General features: G+C 49.0%; 1 long non-coding RNA gene across 1 annotated transcript in view; it reads left to right on the forward strand.

Moving 5' to 3' along the window:
• LOC144824713 (uncharacterized) overlaps nucleotides 1–18675 on the forward strand; it is a 643279-nt gene that overhangs the window by 515436 nt on the left and 109168 nt on the right. The gene's annotated exons all lie outside the window — the stretch shown is intronic.

Raw genomic sequence — 18675 nt, forward strand, 5'->3', positions numbered from 1 at the left:
AGAGTGCAGATTCAGAGTGCAGATTCAGAGTGCAGAGTGCAGATTCAGAGTGCAGAGTGCAGATTCAGAGTGCAGATTCAGAGTGCAGATTCAGAGTGCAGAGTGCAGATTATTCAGAGTGCAGAGTGCAGATTCAGAGTGCAGAGTGCAGATTCAGAGTGCAGATTCAGAGTGCAGAGTGCAGAGTGCAGATTCAGAGTGCAGAGTGCAGAGTGCAGAGTGCAGATTCAGAGTGCAGATTCAGAGTGCAGAGTGCAGATTCAGAGTGCAGAGTGCAGATTCAGAGTGCAGAGTGCAGATTCAGAGTGCAGATTCAGAGTGCAGATTCAGAGTGCAGATTCAGTGCAGAGTGCAGATTCAGAGTGCAGATTCAGAGTGCAGATTCAGAGTGCAGAGTGCAGATTCAGAGTGCAGATTCAGAGTGCAGATTCAGAGTGCAGAGTGCAGATTCAGAGAGCAGCCTTGAACTCGAATTGGTGTGGTGCCTGTTTGTGGGAAGGGAGGGTACTTGTCTGTACGATCGCCGGAGACGGTCCCCCTCGGGGATCTCTCCCTCGGTATCCGGCCGACCCTCAGGGTCCCCGTCTAACAAGAGTGCAGAGTGCAGATTCAGAGTGCAGAGTGCAGATTCAGAGTGCAGAGTGCAGATTCAGAGTGCAGATTCAGAGTGCAGAGTGCAGATTCAGAGTGCAGAGTGCAGATTCAGAGTGCAGATTCAGAGTGCAGATTCAGAGTGCAGAGTGCAGATTCAGAGTGCAGATTCAGAGTGCAGAGTGCAGAGTGCAGATTCAGAGTGCAGAGTGCAGATTCAGAGTGCAGATTCAGAGTGCAGAGTGCAGATTCAGAGTGCAGATTCAGAGTGCAGAGTGCAGATTCAGAGTGCAGAGTGCAGATTCAGAGTGCAGAGTGCAGATTCAGAGTGCAGATTCAGAGTGCAGAGTGCAGATTCAGAGTGCAGATTCAGAGTGCAGAGTGCAGATTCAGAGTGCAGAGTGCAGATTCAGAGTGCAGAGTGCAGATTCAGAGTGCAGAGTGCAGATTCAGAGTGCAGATTCAGAGTGCAGAGTGCAGATTCAGAGTGCAGAGTGCAGATTCAGAGTGCAGAGTGCAGATTCAGAGTGCAGAGTGCAGATTTAGAGTGCAGATTCAGAGTGCAGAGTGCAGATTCAGAGTGCAGATTCAGAGTGCAGAGTGCAGATTCAGAGTGCAGATTCAGAGTGCAGATTCAGAGTGCAGAGTGCAGATTCAGAGTGCAGATTCAGAGTGCAGATTCAGAGTGCAGATTCAGAGTGCAGATTCAGAGTGCAGAGTGCAGATTCAGAGTGCAGAGTGCAGATTCAGACTGCAGATTCAAAGTGCAGATTCAGACTGCAGATTGCAGATTCAGAGTGCAGAGTGCAGATTCAGAGTGCAGAGTGCAGATTCAGAGCGCAGATTCAGAGTGCAGAGTGCAGATTCAGAGTGTAGAGTGCAGATTCAGAGTGCAGAGTGCAGATTCAGAGTGCAGAGTGCAGATTCAGAGTGCAGAGTGCAGATTCAGAGTGCAGATTCAGAGTGCAGAGTGCAGATTCAGAGTGCAGATTCAGAGTGCAGATTCAGAGTGCAGATTCAGAGTGCAGAGTGCAGATTCAGAGTGCAGAGTGCAGATTCAGAGTGCAGATTCAGAGTGCAGATTCAGAGTGCAGAGTGCAGATTCAGAGTGCAGAGTGCAGATTCAGAGTGCAGAGTGCAGATTCAGAGTGCAGAGTGCAGAGTGCAGATTCAGAGTGCAGATTCAGAGTGCAGAGTGCAGATTCAGAGTGTAGAGTTCAGATTCAGAGTGCAGAGTGCAGATTCAGAGTGCAGAGTGCAGAGTGCAGATTCAGAGTGCAGAGTGCAGATTCAGAGTGCAGAGTGCAGATTCAGAGTGCAGATTCAGCGTGCAGAGTGCAGCGTGCAGAGTGCAGAGTGCAGCGTTCAGAGTGCAGAGTGCAGAGTGCAGATTCAGAGTGCAGAGTGCAGATTCAGAGTGCAGATTCAGAGTGCAGATTCAGAGTGCAGATTCAGAGTGCAGAGTGCAGATTCAGAGTGCAGATTCAGAGTGCAGATGCAGATTCAGAGTGCAGATGCAGATGCAGATTCAGAGTGCAGATGTAGATTCAGAGTGCAGAGTGCAGAGTCAGAGTGCAGAGTGCAGAGTCAGAGTGCAGAGTAAGAGTGCAGATTCAGAGTGCAGATTCAGAGTGCAGATTCAGAGTGCAGAGTGCAGATTCAGAGTGCAGAGTGCAGATTCAGAGTGCAGAGTGCAGATTCAGAGTGCAGATTCAGCGTGCAGAGTGCAGCGTGCAGAGTGCAGCGTGCAGAGTGCAGCGTGCAGAGTGCAGAGTGCAGAGTGCAGATTCAGAGTGCAGATTCAGAGTGCAGATTCAGAGTGCAGAGTGCAGATTCAGAGTGCAGATGCAGATTCAGAGTGCAGATGCAGATGCAGATTCAGAGTGCAGATGCAGATTCAGAGTGCAGAGTGCAGAGTCAGAGTGCAGAGTGCAGAGTCAGAGTGCAGAGTCAGAGTGCAGATTCAGAGTGCAGATTCAGAGTGCAGATTCAGAGTGCAGAGTGCAGATTCAGAGTGCAGAGTGCAGATTCAGAGTGCAGAGTGCAGATTCAGAGTGCAGATTCAGAGTGCAGAGTGCAGATTCAGAGTGCAGAGTGCAGATTCAGAGTGCAGATTCAGAGTGCAGAGTGCAGATTCAGAGTGCAGATTCAGAGTGCAGAGTGCAGATTCAGAGTGCAGAGTGCAGATTCAGAGTACAGAGTGCAGATTCAGAGTGCAGATTCAGAGTGCAGATTCAGAGTGCAGAGTGCAGATTCAGAGTGCAGAGTGCAGATTCAGAGTGCAGATTCAGAGTGCAGATTCAGAGTGCAGATTCAGAGTGCAGATTCAGAGTGCAGAGTGCAGATTCAGAGTGCAGAGTGCAGATTCAGAGTGCAGATTCAGAGTGCAGAGTGCAGATTCAGAGTGCAGAGTGCAGATTCAGAGTGCAGATTCAGAGTGCAGATTCAGAGTGCAGATTCAGAGTGCAGATTCAGAGTGCAGAGTGCAGATTCAGAGTGCAGAGTGCAGAGTCAGAGTGCAGATTCAGAGTGCAGAGTGCAGATTCAGAGTGCAGAGTGCAGATTCAGAGTGCAGAGTGCAGATTCAGAGTGCAGATTCAGAGTGCAGAGTGCAGATTCAGAGTGCAGATTCAGAGTGCAGAGTGCAGATTCAGAGTGCAGAGTGCAGATTCAGAGTGCAGATTCAGAGTGCAGAGTGCAGATTCAGAGTGCAGATTCAGAGTGCAGAGTGCAGATTCAGAGTGCAGATTCAGAGTGCAGATTCAGAGTGCAGAGTGCAGATTCAGAGTGCAGAGTGCAGATTCAGACTGCAGAGTGCAGATTCAGACTGCAGATTCAGAGTGCAGATTCAGACTGCAGAGTGCAGATTCAGAGTGCAGAGTGCAGATTCAGAGTGCAGAGTGCAGATTCAGAGTGCAGATTCAGAGTGCAGAGTGCAGATTCAGAGTGTAGAGTGCAGATTCAGAGTGCAGAGTGCAGATTCAGAGTGCAGAGTGCAGAGTGCAGATTCAGAGTGCAGAGTGCAGATTCAGAGTGCAGAGTGCAGAGTGCAGAGTGCAGAGTGCAGAGTGCAGATTTCAGAGTGCAGAGTGCAGAGTGCAGAGTGCAGATTCAGAGTGCAGAGTGCAGATTCAGAGTGCAGATTCAGAGTGCAGATTCAGAGTGCAGATGCAGATTCAGAGTGCAGATGCAGATTCAGAGTGCAGAGTGCAGAGGCAGAGTGCAGAGTCAGAGTGCAGATTCAGAGTGCAGATTCAGAGTGCAGAGTGCAGATTCAGAGTGCAGAGTGCAGATTCAGAGTGCAGATTCAGAGTGCAGATGCAGATTCAGAGTGCAGATTCAGAGTGCAGATGCAGATTCAGAGTGCAGAGTGCAGAGTGCAGAGTGCAGAGTGCAGAGTGCAGAGGCAGAGTCAGAGTGCAGAGTCAGAGTGCAGATTCAGAGTGCAGAGTGCAGATTCAGAGTGCAGATTCAGAGTGCAGAGTGCAGATTCAGAGTGCAGATTCAGAGTGCAGATTCAGAGTGCAGATTCAGAGTGCAGATTCAGAGTGCAGAGTGCAGATTCAGAGTGCAGAGTGCAGATTCAGAGTGCAGAGGGCAGATTCAGAGTGCAGATTCAGAGTGCAGAGTGCAGATTCAGAGTGCAGAGTGCAGATTCAGAGTGCAGATTCAGAGTGCAGAGTGCAGATTCAGAGTGCAGATTCAGAGTGCAGAGTGCAGATTCAGAGTGCAGAGTGCAGATTCAGAGTGCAGAGTGCAGATTCAGAGTGCAGAGTTCAGATTCAGAGTGCAGATTCAGAGTGCAGATTCAGAGTGCAGAGTGCAGATTCAGAGTGCAGATTCAGAGTGCAGATTCAGAGTGCAGATTCAGAGTGCAGAGTGCAGATTCAGAGTGCAGATTCAGAGTGCAGAGTGCAGATTCAGAGTGCAGATTCAGAGTGCAGAGTGCAGATTCAGAGTGCAGATTCAGAGTGCAGAGTGCAGATTCAGAGTGCAGATTCAGAGTGCAGAGTGCAGATTCAGAGTGCAGAGTGCAGATTCAGAGTGCAGATTCAGAGTGCAGAGTGCAGATTCAGAGTGCAGAGTGCAGATTCAGAGTGCAGAGTGCAGATTCAGAGTGCAGATTCAGCATGCAGAGTGCAGCGTGCAGAGTGCAGCGTGCAGAGTGCAGAGTGCAGAGTGCAGATTCAGAGTGCAGAGTGCAGATTCAGAGTGCAGATTCAGAGTGCAGATTCAGAGTGCAGAGTGCAGATTCAGAGTGCAGATGCAGATTCAGAGTGCAGATGCAGATGCAGATTCAGAGTGCAGATGCAGATTCAGAGTGCAGAGTGCAGAGTCAGAGTGCAGAGTCAGAGTGCAGAGTCAGAGTGCAGATTCAGAGTGCAGATTCAGAGTGCAGATTCAGAGTGCAGAGTGCAGATTCAGAGTGCAGAGTGCAGATTCAGAGTGCAGAGTGCAGATTCAGAGTGCAGATTCAGAGTGCAGAGTGCAGATTCAGAGTGCAGAGTGCAGATTCAGAGTGCAGATTCAGAGTGCAGAGTGCAGATTCAGAGTGCAGATTCAGAGTGCAGAGTGCAGATTCAGAGTGCAGAGTGCAGATTCAGAGTACAGAGTGCAGATTCAGAGTGCAGATTCAGAGTGCAGATTCAGAGTGCAGAGTGCAGATTCAGAGTGCAGAGTGCAGATTCAGAGTGCAGATTCAGAGTGCAGATTCAGAGTGCAGATTCAGAGTGCAGATTCAGAGTGCAGATTCAGAGTGCAGATTCAGAGTGCAGAGTGCAGATTCAGAGTGCAGAGTGCAGATTCAGAGTGCAGAGTGCAGATTCAGAGTGCAGATTCAGAGTGCAGATTCAGAGTGCAGATTCAGAGTGCAGAGTGCAGATTCAGAGTGCAGAGTGCAGAGTCAGAGTGCAGATTCAGAGTGCAGAGTGCAGATTCAGAGTGCAGAGTGCAGATTCAGAGTGCAGATTCAGAGTGCAGATTCAGAGTGCAGAGTGCAGATTCAGAGTGCAGAGTGCAGATTCAGAGTGCAGAGTGCAGATTCAGAGTGCAGATTCAGAGTGCAGAGTGCAGATTCAGAGTGCAGATTCAGAGTGCAGAGTGCAGATTCAGAGTGCAGATTCAGAGTGCAGATTCAGAGTGCAGAGTGCAGATTCAGAGTGCAGAGTGCAGATTCAGACTGCAGAGTGCAGATTCAGACTGCAGATTCAGAGTGCAGATTCAGACTGCAGAGTGCAGATTCAGAGCGCAGAGTGCAGATTCAGAGTGCAGAGTGCAGATTCAGAGTGCAGATTCAGAGTGCAGAGTGCAGATTCAGAGTGTAGAGTGCAGATTCAGAGTGCAGAGTGCAGATTCAGAGTGCAGAGTACAGAGTGCAGATTCAGAGTGCAGAGTGCAGATTCAGAGTGCAGAGTGCAGAGTGCAGAGTGCAGAGTGCAGAGTGCAGATTTCAGAGTGCAGAGTGCAGAGTGCAGAGTGCAGATTCAGAGTGCAGAGTGCAGATTCAGAGTGCAGATTCAGAGTGCAGATTCAGAGTGCAGATGCAGATTCAGAGTGCAGATGCAGATTCAGAGTGCAGAGTGCAGAGTCAGAGTGCAGAGTCAGAGTGCAGATTCAGAGTGCAGATTCAGAGTGCAGAGTGCAGATTCAGAGTGCAGAGTGCAGATTCAGAGTGCAGATGCAGATTCAGAGTGCAGATTCAGAGTGCAGATGCAGATTCAGAGTGCAGAGTGCAGAGTGCAGAGTGCAGAGTGCAGAGTGCAGAGTGCAGAGTCAGAGTGCAGAGTCAGAGTGCAGATTCAGAGTGCAGAGTGCAGATTCAGAGTGCAGATGCAGAGTGCAGATTCAGAGTGCAGATTCAGAGTGCAGATTCAGAGTGCAGATTCAGAGTGCAGATTCAGAGTGCAGAGTGCAGATTCAGAGTGCAGAGTGCAGATTCAGAGTGCAGAGTGCAGATTCAGAGTGCAGATTCAGAGTGCAGAGTGCAGATTCAGAGTGCAGAGTGCAGATTCAGAGTGCAGATTCAGAGTGCAGAGTGCAGATTCAGAGTGCAGATTCAGAGTGCAGAGTGCAGATTCAGAGTGCAGATTCAGAGTGCAGAGTGCAGATTCAGAGTGCAGAGTGCAGATTCAGAGTGCATATTCAGAGTGCAGATTCAGAGTGCAGAGTGCAGATTCAGAGTGCAGATTCAGAGTGCAGATTCAGAGTGCAGATTCAGAGTGCAGAGTGCAGATTCAGAGTGCAGATTCAGAGTGCAGAGTGCAGATTCAGAGTGCAGATTCAGAGTGCAGAGTGCAGATTCAGAGTGCAGATTCAGAGTGCAGAGTGCAGATTCAGAGTGCAGAGTGCAGATTCAGAGTGCAGATTCAGAGTGCAGAGTGCAGATTCAGAGTGCAGATTCAGAGTGCAGATTCAGAGTGCAGATTCAGAGTGCAGAGTGCAGATTCAGAGTGCAGAGTGCAGATTCAGAGTGCAGATTCAGAGTGCAGATTCAGAGTGCAGAGTGCAGATTCAGAGTGCAGATTCAGAGTGCAGAGTGCAGATTCAGAGTGCAGAGTGCAGATTCAGAGTGCAGAGTGCAGATTCAGAGTGCAGAGTGCAGATTCAGAGTGCAGATTCAGAGTGCAGAGTGCAGATTCAGAGTGCAGAGTGCAGATTCAGAGTGCAGAGTGCAGATTCAGAGTGCAGATTCAGAGTGCAGAGTGCAGATTCAGAGTGCAGATTCAGAGTGCAGAGTGCAGATTCAGAGTGCAGATTCAGAGTGCAGATTCAGAGTGCAGATTCAGAGTGCAGAGTGCAGATTCAGAGTGCAGATTCAGAGTGCAGAGTGCAGAATCAGAGTGCAGAGTGCAGATTCAGAGTGCAGAGTGCAGATTCAGAGTGCAGAGTGCAGATTCAGAGTGCAGATTCAGAGTGCAGAGTGCAGATTCAGAGTGCAGAGTGCAGATTCAGAGTGCAGAGTGCAGATTCAGAGTGCAGATTCAGAGTGCAGAGTGCAGATTCAGAGTGCAGAGTGCAGATTCAGAGTGCAGAGTGCAGATTCAGAGTGCAGATTCAGAGTGCAGAGTGCAGATTCAGAGTGCAGAGTGCAGATTCAGAGTGCAGATTCAGAGTGCAGATTCAGAGTGCAGAGTGCAGATTCAGAGTGCAGATTCAGAGTGCAGATTCAGAGTGCAGAGTGCAGATTCAGAGTGCAGATTCAGAGTGCAGAGTGCAGATTCAGAGTGCAGATTCAGAGTGCAGAGTGCAGATTCAGAGTGCAGATTCAGAGTGCAGAGTGCAGATTCAGAGTGCAGAGTGCAGATTCAGAGTGCAGATTCAGAGTGCAGAGTGCAGATTCAGAGTGCAGATTCAGAGTGCAGATTCAGAGTGCAGATTCAGAGTGCAGAGTGCAGTTTCAGAGTGCAGTGTGCATATTCAGAGTGCAGATTCAGAGTGCAGATTGCAGATTCAGAGTGCAGATTCAGAGTGCAGAGTGCAGATTCAGAGTGCAGAGTGCAGATTCAGAGTGCAGAGTGCAGATTCAGAGTGCAGATTCAGAGTGCAGAGTGCAGAGTGCAGATTCAGAGTGCAGATTCAGAGTGCAGAGTGCAGATTCAGAGTGCAGAGTGCAGATTCGGAGTTCAGAGTGCAGATTCAGAGTGCAGAGTGCAGATTCAGAGTGTAGAGTGCAGATTTAGAGTGCAGATTCAGAGTGCAGAGTGCAGATTCAGAGTGCGGAGTGCAGATTCAGAGTGCAGAGTGCAGATTCAGAGTGCAGATTCAGAGTGCAGAGTGCAGATTCAGAGTGCAGATTCAGAGTGCAGAGTGCAGATTCAGAGTGCAGATTCAGAGTGCAGATTCAGAGTGCAGATTCAGAGTGCAGAGTGCAGATTCAGAGTGCAGAGTGCAGATTCAGAGTGCAGAGTGCAGATTCAGAGTGCAGATTCAGAGTGCAGATTCAGAGTGCAGATTCAGAGTGCAGAGTGCAGATTCAGAGTGCAGAGTGCAGATTCAGAGTGCAGATTCAGAGTGCAGAGTGCAGATTCAGAGTGCAGAGTGCAGAGTGCAGATTCAGAGTGCAGAGTGCAGATTCAGAGTGCATATTCAGAGTGCAGATTCAGAGTGCAGATTCAGAGTGCAGATTCAGAGTGCAGAGTGCAGATTCAGAGTGCAGAGTGCATGCAGATTCAGAGTGCAGATTCAGAGTGCAGAGTGCAGATTCAGAGTACAGATTCAGAGTGCAGATTCAGAGTGCAGAGTGCAGATTCAGAGTGCAGATTCAGAGTGCAGATTCAGATTCAGAGTGCAGAGTGCAGATTCAGAGTGCAGAGTGCAGATTCAGAGTGCAGAGTGCAGATTCAGACTGCAGATTCAGAGTGCAGATTCAGACTGCAGATTCAGAGTGCAGAGTGCAGATTCAGAGTGCAGAGTGCAGATTCAGAGTGCAGAGTGCAGATTCAGAGTTCAGATTCAGAGTGCAGAGTGCAGATTCAGAGTGCAGATTCAGAGTGCAGAGTGCAGATTCAGAGTGCAGATTCAGAGTGCAGAGTGCAGATTCAGAGTGCAGAGTGCAGATTCAGAGTGCAGATTCAGAGTGCAGAGTGCAGATTCAGAGTGCAGATTCAGAGTGCAGATTCAGAGTGCAGATTCAGAGTGCAGATTCAGAGTGCAGAGTGCAGATTCAGAGTGCAGAGTGCAGATTCAGAGTGCAGAGTGCAGATTCAGAGTGCAGAGTGCAGATTCAAAGTGCAGATTCAGAGTGCAGAGTGCAGATTCAGAGTGCAGATTCAGAGTGCAGAGTGCAGATTCAGAGTGCAGATTCAGAGTGCAGATTCAGAGTGCAGATTCAGAGTGCAGATTCAGAGTGCAGAGTGCAGATTCAGAGTGCAGATTCAGAGTGCAGAGTGCAGAGTGCAGATTCAGAGTGCAGAGTGCAGAGTGCAGATTCAGAGTGCAGATTCAGAGTGCAAATTCAGAGTGCAGAGTGCAGATTCAGAGTGCAGAGTGCAGAGTGCAGATTCAGAGTGCAGAGTGCAGATTCAGAGTGCAGATTCAGAGTGCAGATTCAGAGTGCAGAGTGCAGATTCAGAGTGCAGAGTGCAGATTCAGAGTGCAGATTCAGAGTGCAGATTCAGAGTGCAGAGTGCAGATTCAGAGTGCAGAGTGCAGATTCAGAGTGCAGAGTGCAGAGTCAGAGTGCAGAGTGCAGAGTGCAGATTCAGAGTGCAGAGTGCAGAGTGCAGAGTGCAGATTCAGAGTGCAGATTCAGAGTGCAGAGTGCAGATTCAGAGTACAGATTCAGAGTGCAGATTCAGAGTGCAGAGTGCAGATTCAGAGTGCAGATTCAGAGTGCAGATTCAGATTCAGAGTGCAGAGTGCAGATTCAGAGTGCAGAGTGCAGATTCAGAGTGCAGAGTGCAGATTCAGACTGCAGATTCAGAGTGCAGAGTGCAGATTCAGAGTGCAGAGTGCAGATTCAGAGTGCAGAGTGCAGATTCAGAGTGCAGAGTGCAGATTCAGAGTGCAGATTCAGAGTGCAGAGTGCAGATTCAGAGTGCAGAGTGCAGATTCAGAGTGCAGATTCAGAGTGCAGAGTGCAGATTCAGAGTGCAGATTCAGAGTGCAGAGTGCAGATTCAGAGTGCAGATTCAGAGTGCAGATTCAGAGTGCAGAGTGCAGATTCAGAGTGCAGATTCAGAGTGCAGAGTGCAGATTCAGAGTGCAGATTCAGAGTGCAGAGTGCAGATTCAGAGTGCAGATTCAGAGTGCAGAGTGCAGATTCAGAGTGCAGATTCAGAGTGCAGAGTGCAGATTCAGAGTGCAGAGTGCAGATTCAGAGTGCAGATTCAGAGTGCAGAGTGCAGATTCAGAGTGCAGATTCAGAGTGCAGATTCAGAGTGCAGAGTGCAGTTTCAGAGTGCAGTGTGCATATTCAGAGTGCATATTCAGAGTGCAGATTCAGAGTGCAGAGTGCAGATTCAGAGTGCAGATTCAGAGTGCAGAGTGCAGATTCAGAGTGCAGAGTGCAGATTCAGAGTGCAGAGTGCAGATTCAGAGTGCAGATTCAGAGTGCAGAGTGCAGATTCAGAGTGCAGAGTGCAGATTCGGAGTTCAGAGTGCAGATTCAGAGTGCAGAGTGCAGATTCAGAGTGCAGAGTGCAGATTTAGAGTGCAGATTCAGAGTGCAGAGTGCAGATTCAGAGTGCGGAGTGCAGATTCAGAGTGCAGAGTGCAGATTCAGAGTGCAGATTCAGAGTGCAGAGTGCAGATTCAGAGTGCAGATTCAGAGTGCAGAGTGCAGATTCAGAGTGCAGATTCAGAGTGCAGATTCAGAGTGCAGATTCAGAGTGCAGAGTGCAGATTCAGAGTGCAGAGTGCAGATTCAGAGTGCAGAGTGCAGATTCAGAGTGCAGATTCAGAGTGCAGATTCAGAGTGCAGATTCAGAGTGCAGAGTGCAGATTCAGAGTGCAGAGTGCAGATTCAGAGTGCAGAGTGCAGATTCAGAGTGCAGATTCAGAGTGCAGAGTGCAGATTCAGAGTGCAGAGTGCAGAGTGCAGATTCAGAGTGCAGAGTGCAGATTCAGAGTGCATATTCAGAGTGCAGAGTGCAGATTCAGAGTGCAGATTCAGAGTGCAGATTCAGAGTGCAGATTCAGAGTGCAGAGTGCAGATTCAGAGTGCAGAGTGCATGCAGATTCAGAGTGCAGATTCAGAGTGCAGAGTGCAGATTCAGAGTACAGATTCAGAGTGCAGATTCAGAGTGCAGAGTGCAGATTCAGAGTGCAGATTCAGAGTGCAGATTCAGATTCAGAGTGCAGAGTGCAGATTCAGAGTGCAGAGTGCAGATTCAGAGTGCAGAGTGCAGATTCAGACTGCAGATTCAGAGTGCAGATTCAGACTGCAGATTCAGAGTGCAGAGTTCAGATTCAGAGTGCAGAGTGCAGATTCAGAGTGCAGAGTGCAGATTCAGAGTTCAGATTCAGAGTGCAGAGTGCAGATTCAGAGTGCAGATTCAGAGTGCAGAGTGCAGATTCAGAGTGCAGATTCAGAGTGCAGAGTGCAGATTCAGAGTGCAGAGTGCAGATTCAGAGTGCAGATTCAGAGTGCAGAGTGCAGATTCAGAGTGCAGATTCAGAGTGCAGATTCAGAGTGCAGATTCAGAGTGCAGAGTGCAGATTCAGAGTGCAGAGTGCAGATTCAGAGTGCAGAGTGCAGATTCAGAGTGCAGAGTGCAGATTCAAAGTGCAGATTCAGAGTGCAGAGTGCAGATTCAGAGTGCAGATTCAGAGTGCAGAGTGCAGATTCAGAGTGCAGATTCAGAGTGCAGATTCAGAGTGCAGAGTGCAGATTCAGAGTGCAGATTCAGAGTGTAGAGTGCAGAGTGCAGATTCAGAGTGCAGAGTGCAGAGTGCAGATTCAGAGTGCAGATTCAGAGTGCAAATTCAGAGTGCAGAGTGCAGATTCAGAGTGCAGAGTGCAGAGTGCAGATTCAGAGTGCAGAGTGCAGATTCAGAGTGCAGATTCAGAGTGCAGATTCAGAGTGCAGAGTGCAGATTCAGAGTGCAGAGTGCAGATTCAGAGTGCAGATTCAGAGTGCAGATTCAGAGTGCAGAGTGCAGATTCAGAGTGCAGAGTGCAGATTCAGAGTGCAGAGTGCAGAGTCAGAGTGCAGAGTGCAGAGTGCAGATTCAGAGTGCAGAGTGCAGAGTGCAGAGTGCAGATTCAGAGTGCAGATTCAGAGTGCAGAGTGCAGATTCAGAGTGCAGAGTGCAGATTCAGAGTGCAGAGTGCAGATTCAGAGTGCAGATTCAGAGTGCAGATTCAGAGTGCAGATTCAGTGCAGAGAGCAAGATTCAGAGTGCAGATTCAGAGTGCAGATTCAGAGTGCAGAGTGCAGATTCAGAGTGCAGATTCAGAGTGCAGATTCAGAGTGCAGAGTGCAGATTCAGAGAGCAGAGTGCAGATTCAGAGTGCAGAGTGCAGATCCAGAGTGCAGATTCAGAGTGCAGAGTGCAGATTCAGAGTGCAGAGTGCAGATTCAGAGTGCAGAGTGCAGATTCAGAGTGCAGAGTGCAGGTTCAGAGTGCAGAGTGCAGATTCAGAGTGCAGAGTGCAGATTCAGAGTGCAGATTCAGAGTGCAGATTCAGAGTGCAGATTCAGAGTGCAGAGTGCAGATTCAGAGTGCAGATTCAGAGTGCAGATTCAGAGTGCAGAGTGCAGATTCAGAGTGCAGATTCAGAGTGCAGATTCAGAGTGCAGATTCAGAGTGCAGATTCAGAGTGCAGAGTGCAGATTCAGACTGCAGATTCAGAGTGCAGATTCAGACTGCAGAGTGCAGATTCAGAGTGCAGAGTGCAGATTCAGAGTGCAGAGTGCAGATTCAGAGTGCAGAGTGCAGATTCAGAGTGCAGATTCAGAGTGCAGAGTGCAGATTCAGAGTGCAGAGTGCAGATTCAGAGTGCAGATTCAGAGTGCAGAGTGCAGATTCAGAGTGCAGATTCAGAGTGCAGAGTGCAGATTCAGAGTGCAGAGTGCAGATTCAGAGTGCAGATTCAGAGTGCAGAGTGCAGATTCAGAGTGCAGATTCAGAGTGCAGAGTGCAGATTCAGAGTGCAGAGTGCAGATTCAGAGTGCAGATTCAGAGTGCAGAGTGCAGATTCAGAGTGCAGATTCAGAGTGCAGAGTGCAGATTCAGAGTGCAGAGTGCAGATTCAGAGTGCAGAGTGCAGATTCAGAGTGCAGAGTGCAGATTTAGAGTGCAGATTCAGAGTGCAGAGTGCAGATTCAGAGTGCAGAGTGCAGATTCAGAGTGCAGAGTGCAGATTCAGAGTGCAGATTCAGAGTGCAGATTCAGAGTGCAGAGTGCAGATTCAGAGTGCAGATTCAGAGTGCAGATTCAGAGTGCAGATTCAGAGTGCAGATTCAGAGTGCAGAGTGCAGATTCAGAGTGCAGAGTGCAGATTCAGACTGCAGATTCAGAGTGCAGATTCAGACTGCAGAGTGCAGATTCAGAGTGCAGAGTGCAGATTCAGAGTGCAGAGTGCAGATTCAGAGCGCAGATTCAGAGTGCAGAGTGCAGATTCAGAGTGTAGAGTGCAGATTCAGAGTGCAGAGTGCAGATTCAGAGTGCAGAGTGCAGATTCAGAGTGCAGAGTGCAGATTCAGAGTGCAGAGTGCAGATTCAGAGTGCAGATTCAGAGTGCAGAGTGCAGATTCAGAGTGCAGATTCAGAGTGCAGATTCAGAGTGCAGATTCAGAGTGCAGAGTGCAGATTCAGAGTGCAGATTCAGAGTGCAGATTCAGAGTGCAGAGTGCAGATTCAGAGTGCAGAGTGCAGATTCAGAGTGCAGAGTGCAGATTCAGAGTGCAGAGTGCAGAGTGCAGATTCAGAGTGCAGATTCAGAGTGCAGAGTGCAGATTCAGAGTGTAGAGTTCAGATTCAGAGTGCAGAGTGCAGAGTGCAGATTCAGAGTGCAGAGTGCAGAGTGCAGATTCAGAGTGCAGAGTGCAGATTCAGAGTGCAGAGTGCAGAGTGCAGATTCAGAGTGCAGATTCAGCGTGCAGAGTGCAGCGTGCAGAGTGCAGAGTGCAGCGTTCAGAGTGCAGAGTGCAGAGTGCAGATTCAGAGTGCAGAGTGCAGATTCAGAGTGCAGATTCAGAGTGCAGAGTGCAGATTCAGAGTGCAGATTCAGAGTGCAGATTCAGAGTGCAGATTCAGAGTGCAGATTCAGAGCGCAGAGTGCAGATTCAGAGTGCAGATTCAGAGTGCAGATTCAGAGTGCAGATTCAGAGCGCAGAGTGCAGATTCAGAGTGCAGAGTGCAGATTCAGAGTGCAGAGTGCAGATTCAGAGTGCAGAGTGCAGATTCAAAGTGCAGATTCAGAGTGCAGAGTGCAGATTCAGAGTGCAGATTCAGAGTGCAGAGTGCAGATTCAGAGTGCAGATTCAGAGTGCAGAGTGCAGAGTGCAGATTCAGAGTGCAGAGTGCAGAGTGCAGATTCAGAGTGCAGATTCAGAGTGCAAATTCAGAGTGCAGAGTGCAGATTCAGAGTGCAGAGTGCAGAGTGCAGATTCAGAGTGCAGAGTGCAGATTCAGAGTGCAGATTCAGAGTGCAGATTCAGAGTGCAGAGTGCAGATTCAGAGTGCAGAGTGCAGATTCAGAGTGCAGATTCAGAGTGCAGAGTGCAGATTCAGAGTGCAGAGTGCAGATTCAGAGTGCAGAGTGCAGAGTCAGAGTGCAGAGTGCAGAGTGCAGATTCAGAGTGCAGAGTGCAGAGTGCAGAGTGCAGATTCAGAGTGCAGATTCAGAGTGCAGAGTGCAGATTCAGAGTACAGATTCAGAGTGCAGATTCAGAGTGCAGAGTGCAGATTCAGAGTGCAGATTCAGAGTGCAGATTCAGATTCAGAGTGCAGAGTGCAGATTCAGAGTGCAAAGTGCAGATTCAGAGTGCAGAGTGCAGATTCAGACTGCAGATTCAGAGTGCAGAGTGCAGATTCAGAGTGCAGAGTGCAGATTCAGAGTGCAGAGTGCAGATTCAGAGTGCAGATTCAGACTGCAGATTCAGAGTGCAGAGTGCAGATTCAGAGTGCAGAGTGCAGATTCAGAGTGCAGAGTGCAGATTCAGAGTGCAGATTCAGAGTGCAGAGTGCAGATTCAGAGTGCAGATTCAGAGTGCAGAGTGCAGATTCAGAGTGCAGAGTGCAGATTCAGAGTGCAGATTCAGAGTGCAGAGTGCAGATTCAGAGTGCAGATTCAGAGTGCAGAGTGCAGATTCAGAGTGCAGATTCAGAGTGCAGATTCAGAGTGCAGAGTGCAGATTCAGAGTGCTGAGTGCAGATTCAGAGTGCAGATTCAGAGTGCAGAGTGCAGATTCAGAGTGCAGAGTGCAGATTCAGAGTGCAGATTCAGAGTGCAGAGTGCAGATTCAGAGTGCAGATTCAGAGTGCAGAGTGCAGATTCAGAGTGCAGATTCAGAGTGCAGATTCAGAGTGCAGAGTGCAGATTCAGAGTGCAGATTCAGAGTGCAGAGTGCAGATTCAGAGTGCAGATTCAGAGTGCAGAGTGCAGATTCAGAGTGCAGATTCAGAGTGCAGAGTGCAGATTCAGAGTGCAGATTCAGAGTGCAGAGTGCAGATTCAGAGTGCAGAGTGCAGATTCAGAGTGCAGATTCAGAGTGCAGAGTGCAGATTCAGAGTGCAGATTCAGAGTGCAGATTCAGAGTGCAGAGTGCAGTTTCAGAGTGCAGTGTGCATATTCAGAGTGCATATTCAGAGTGCAGATTCAGAGTGCAGAGTGCAGATTCAGAGTGCAGATTCAGAGTGCAGAGTGCAGATTCAGAGTGCAGAGTGCAGATTCAGAGTGCAGAGTGCAGATTCAGAGTGCAGATTCAGAGTGCAGAGTGCAGATTCAGAGTGCAGAGTGCAGATTCGGAGTTCAGAGTGCAGATTCAGAGTGCAGAGTGCAGATTCAGAGTGCAGAGTGCAGATTTAGAGTGCAGATTCAGAGTGCAGAGTGCAGATTCAGAGTGCGGAGTGCAGATTCAGAGTGCAGAGTGCAGATTCAGAGTGCAGATTCAGAGTGCAGAGTGCAGATTCAGAGTGCAGATTCAGAGTGCAGAGTGCAGATTCAGAGTGCAGATTCAGAGTGCAGATTCAGAGTGCAGATTCAGAGTGCAGAGTGCAGATTCAGAGTGCAGAGTGCAGATTCAGAGTGCAGAGTGCAGATTCAGAGTGCAGATTCAGAGTGCAGATTCAGAGTGCAGATTCAGAGTGCAGAGTGCAGATTCAGAGTGCAGAGTGCAGATTCAGAGTGCAGAGTGCAGATTCAGAGTGCAGATTCAGAGTGCAGAGTGCAGATTCAGAGTGCAGAGTGCAGAGTGCAGATTCAGAGTGCAGAGTGCAGATTCAGAGTGCATATTCAGAGTGCAGAGTGCAGATTCAGAGTGCAGATTCAGAGTGCAGATTCAGAGTGCAGATTCAGAGTGCAGAGTGCAGATTCAGAGTGCAGAGTGCATGCAGATTCAGAGTGCAGATTCAGAGTGCAGAGTGCAGATTCAGAGTACAGATTCAGAGTGCAGATTCAGAGTGCAGAGTGCAGATTCAGAGTGCAGATTCAGAGTGCAGATTCAGATTCAGAGTGCAGAGTGCAGATTCAGAGTGCAGAGTGCAGATTCAGAGTGCAGAGTGCAGATTCAGACTGCAGATTCAGAGTGCAGATTCAGACTGCAGATTCAGAGTGCAGAGTTCAGATTCAGAGTGCAGAGTGCAGATTCAGAGTGCAGAGTGCAGATTCAGAGTTCAGATTCAGAGTGCAGAGTGCAGATTCAGAGTGCAGATTCAGAGTGCAGAGTGCAGATTCAGAGTGCAGATTCAGAGTGCAGAGTGCAGATTCAGAGTGCAGAGTGCAGATTCAGAGTGCAGATTCAGAGTGCAGAGTGCAGATTCAGAGTGCAGATTCAGAGTGCAGATTCAGAGTGCAGATTCAGAGTGCAGAGTGCAGATTCAGAGTGCAGAGTGCAGATTCAGAGTGCAGAGTGCAGATTCAGAGTGCAGAGTGCAGATTCAAAGTGCAGATTCAGAGTGCAGAGTGCAGATTCAGAGTGCAGATTCAGAGTGCAGAGTGCAGATTCAGAGTGCAGATTCAGAGTGCAGATTCAGAGTGCAGAGTGCAGATTCAGAGTGCAGATTCAGAGTGTAGAGTGCAGAGTGCAGATTCAGAGTGCAGAGTGCAGAGTGCAGATTCAGAGTGCAGATTCAGAGTGCAAATTCAGAGTGCAGAGTGCAGATTCAGAGTGCAGAGTGCAGAGTGCAGATTCAGAGTGCAGAGTGCAGATTCAGAGTGCAGATTCAGAGTGCAGATTCAGAGTGCAGAGTGCAGATTCAGAGTGCAGAGTGCAGATTCAGAGTGCAGATTCAGAGTGCAGATTCAGAGTGCAGAGTGCAGATTCAGAGTGCAGAGTGCAGATTCAGAGTGCAGAGTGCAGAGTCAGAGTGCAGAGTGCAGAGTGCAGATTCAGAGTGCAGAGTGCAGAGTGCAGAGTGCAGATTCAGAGTGCAGATTCAGAGTGCAGAGTGCAGATTCAGAGTGCAGAGTGCAGATTCAGAGTGCAGAGTGCAGATTCAGAGTGCAGATTCAGAGTGCAGATTCAGAGTGCAGATTCAGTGCAGAGAGCAAGATTCAGAGTGCAGATTCAGAGTGCAGATTCAGAGTGCAGAGTGCAGATTCAGAGTGCAGATTCAGAGTGCAGATTCAGAGTGCAGAGTGCAGATTCAGAGAGCAGAGTGCAGATTCAGAGTGCAGAGTGCAGATCCAGAGTGCAGATTCAGAGTGCAGAGTGCAGATTCAGAGTGCAGAGTGCAGATTCAGAGTGCAGAGTGCAGATTCAGAGTGCAGAGTGCAGGTTCAGAGTGCAGAGTGCAGATTCAGAGTGCAGAGTGCAGATTCAGAGTGCAGATTCAGAGTGCAGATTCAGAGTGCAGATTCAGAGTGCAGAGTGCAGATTCAGAGTGCAGATTCAGAGTGCAGATTCAGAGTGCAGAGTGCAGATTCAGAGTGCAGATTCAGAGTGCAGATTCAGAGTGCAGATTCAGAGTGCAGATTCAGAGTGCAGAGTGCAGATTCAGACTGCAGATTCAGAGTGCAGATTCAGACTGCAGAGTGCAGATTCAGAGTGCAGAGTGCAGATTCAGAGTGCAGAGTGCAGATTCAGAGTGCAGAGTGCAGATTCAGAGTGCAGATTCAGAGTGCAGAGTGCAGATTCAGAGTGCAGAGTGCAGATTCAGAGTGCAGATTCAGAGTGCAGAGTGCAGATTCAGAGTGCAGATTCAGAGTGCAGAGTGCAGATTCAGAGTGCAGAGTGCAGATTCAGAGTGCAGATTCAGAGTGCAGAGTGCAGATTCAGAGTGCAGATTCAGAGTGCAGAGTGCAGATTCAGAGTGCAGAGTGCAGATTCAGAGTGCAGATTCAGAGTGCAGAGTGCAGATTCAGAGTGCAGATTCAGAGTGCAGAGTGCAGATTCAGAGTGCAGAGTGCAGATTCAGAGTGCAGAGTGCAGATTCAGAGTGCAGAGTGCAGATTTAGAGTGCAGATTCAGAGTGCAG

This window comes from Lissotriton helveticus, chromosome 3_1 (assembly GCF_964261635.1).
Source record: "Lissotriton helveticus chromosome 3_1, aLisHel1.1, whole genome shotgun sequence".
Taxonomy (NCBI): domain Eukaryota; kingdom Metazoa; phylum Chordata; class Amphibia; order Caudata; family Salamandridae; genus Lissotriton; species Lissotriton helveticus.